General features: G+C 32.6%; 1 non-coding gene across 1 annotated transcript; it reads left to right on the top strand.

Annotated features, from left to right (window-relative positions):
- Positions 1 to 482: 482 nt before the first annotated feature.
- Positions 483 to 589, top strand: LOC139865157 (small nucleolar RNA R71). Its single transcript, XR_011764680.1, has one exon. It is a non-coding gene; the product is annotated as a small nucleolar RNA R71 (small nucleolar RNA).
- The last annotated feature ends 1,706 nt before the right edge of the window (positions 590 to 2,295 follow it).

The raw sequence follows: 2,295 nt of genomic DNA, 5'->3' as shown, positions 1-2,295 counted from the left end.
GTCGTTGTATGGAACATTTCGATTATAATTCTGATTTTGATTGTAGTTTGGTCTTGGATGTTGATAATTATTCTGATAATTATTTCCAGTCCTTTGGTTCTTGTATAACATTCTCTCTTTGTTCCATTGTTTGTTCAATACTGAGACAATCTTTTGTCAAATGTGGTCCTCCACACTACTCACAACTAATTCGTATTGCGTGAATATCTTTAGTCATCTTTTCCATTCGTCTCTCGAAAGCATCTAGCTCTGCGGAAATGGAATCAAAGTCATGGCTAGAATCGGCTCTAGTTGCTTTAGATGAATGAAGGATATCTTTTTCTTGATGCCACTCATGTGAGTGGGAGGCTGTGTTATCAATAATTTTGTTAACTTCAGTTGCGGTTTTCTTCATAATGGAACCACCAGCTGCTGTGTCGATGTCTTTTCGTGTAGCAACGTCGCATCCTTGGTAAAATATTTGCACTATTTGATAAGTGTCTAAACCGTGTTGAGGACATCCTCTCAACAACTTTTTGAATCTTGTCGACGCCTCATATAATGTTTCATTTGGCTTTTGCACGAACGTAACAATTTCTCCTTGAAGTCTCACGGATTTAGATGCCGGAAAGAATCTTTTAAGAAATTTCTCAACTAAGACATCCCATGTGTCAATCGCCCCTTCGGGTAACGATTCTAACAAATCTTTGGCTTCTCTCTTTAAAGTCCAGGGAAATAACATGAGATAGATCTGTTCATCCTTAACTTCTCTGATTTTAAATAGAGTACAGATCCTATTAAAGGTTCGGAGATGTTCGTTTGGATCTTCTTTTGGCGTACCACTAAATTGGCATTGATTAGTTACCATGCGTAGGATTTGTCCTTTGATTTCGTAATCTGGCGCATTAATGCCTGGTTGAGTAATTGCATGACCTTGGCCAGTGCGTGTAGCTCTCATTCAGTCTTTCATACTTAGAGGTTCTAGATTTTTCATGATTGAATTTGTTGAATATGAATCACTAGAGGATTCTGATTTAATGGTTTCTTCCTCGAAAATCTCTGGATGAGTAATTTGTGGTTCAGGAGGAATGCTTAGTGGTTCAGGATCTCTGAATTATCCTTGAATATCCTCCGGGTTCTCAATTGTGAAGTCAGGTTTAAAAAATAGATTATCGGAAATTTGAATTGAAGTACTCGGTCGACTAGATGATGATTCTAAAGAAATATCAACGGCGATAATATTAGCTAGATGTCTTGATCGAGTTACAGGTGGTGAACGTATGAAAGGTGGTAAACGTTTTGCTCGGTGCATTCATTGAATATCCTATTAGTTATAAAGATAAAAATTATATAAGTTATTAATTAATAGACTTTTCTGATTTTGCCCACGTTTCGAATAGCTAATAGATGCAGCAGGTAGCCAGGACCCTTTAAATCGGAAGCCCACAACTCGCCACTAACAAATCCAACTATTACTACGAATCAATTTAACCGCTTAAAATAATTTTTTGTCGGAATTTTAATGAAAATAAATAAAATTTTATGTCCTAAAAACTAGAGCGTAGAAATGAGAAAGAAAAAGAGTGCGTCAAAAAACGTCGAAAAATAAAAGGTCGAAAGATAATAATAAGAAAGAAAAGCATCGAAACTTAAAAGTCTAAAAACTAAAAATTAAAACTTGCGTCTAAAGGTATTAAAACTTAAATGCAATTCTATTCGGAAAATGGCAATAAACTTAATTTAGGCACTAAAATATATAAACGGCGTCGCAAAATTCTAAAGCGCCTAAATCTTAATTTTAAAGAAAAAGCACTTAACGGATTTTACGGCAAAACCTAAAAACTAAGAATCTAAATTTAAACTAAGGCAAAAAGAAACTAAAACTTATGATTACGAACTAAACGATAAAAATATACAAAATATAAAAAATATAAAAGAAAAATGATAAAAACAAAATTTTATATAAAAATTTTATTTTTTTATATTATTAGTATATAAAGATATTAATCTATATAATTAATAAAGATAATAAAACTTAATAATACAATTTATATATTAAAACTAAAATTAAAACTAAATAATAAAATATAAAACCCTAATTTAATTAATTAATTATAATTATAATTATTAAATCGTAACCCTAATTGGATCAGCTAAGGTACCAGACCTGTCACATCAACTCATGCGATCGCATGAGTTGAGTGTTATAATTCCATGCGGTCGCATGGTGTTGGATACCAGGCCTGAATGTTGGGCTTCTACAGTACCAGGCCCGAATTCTATTTTTTTCTGATTTATAAAAAAATTACTTATTAA

The sequence above is a fragment of the Rutidosis leptorrhynchoides genome, chromosome 8 (assembly GCF_046630445.1).
Source record: "Rutidosis leptorrhynchoides isolate AG116_Rl617_1_P2 chromosome 8, CSIRO_AGI_Rlap_v1, whole genome shotgun sequence".
NCBI classification, from domain to species: domain Eukaryota; kingdom Viridiplantae; phylum Streptophyta; class Magnoliopsida; order Asterales; family Asteraceae; genus Rutidosis; species Rutidosis leptorrhynchoides.
This window is presented reverse-complemented; position numbering and strand designations above follow the sequence as displayed.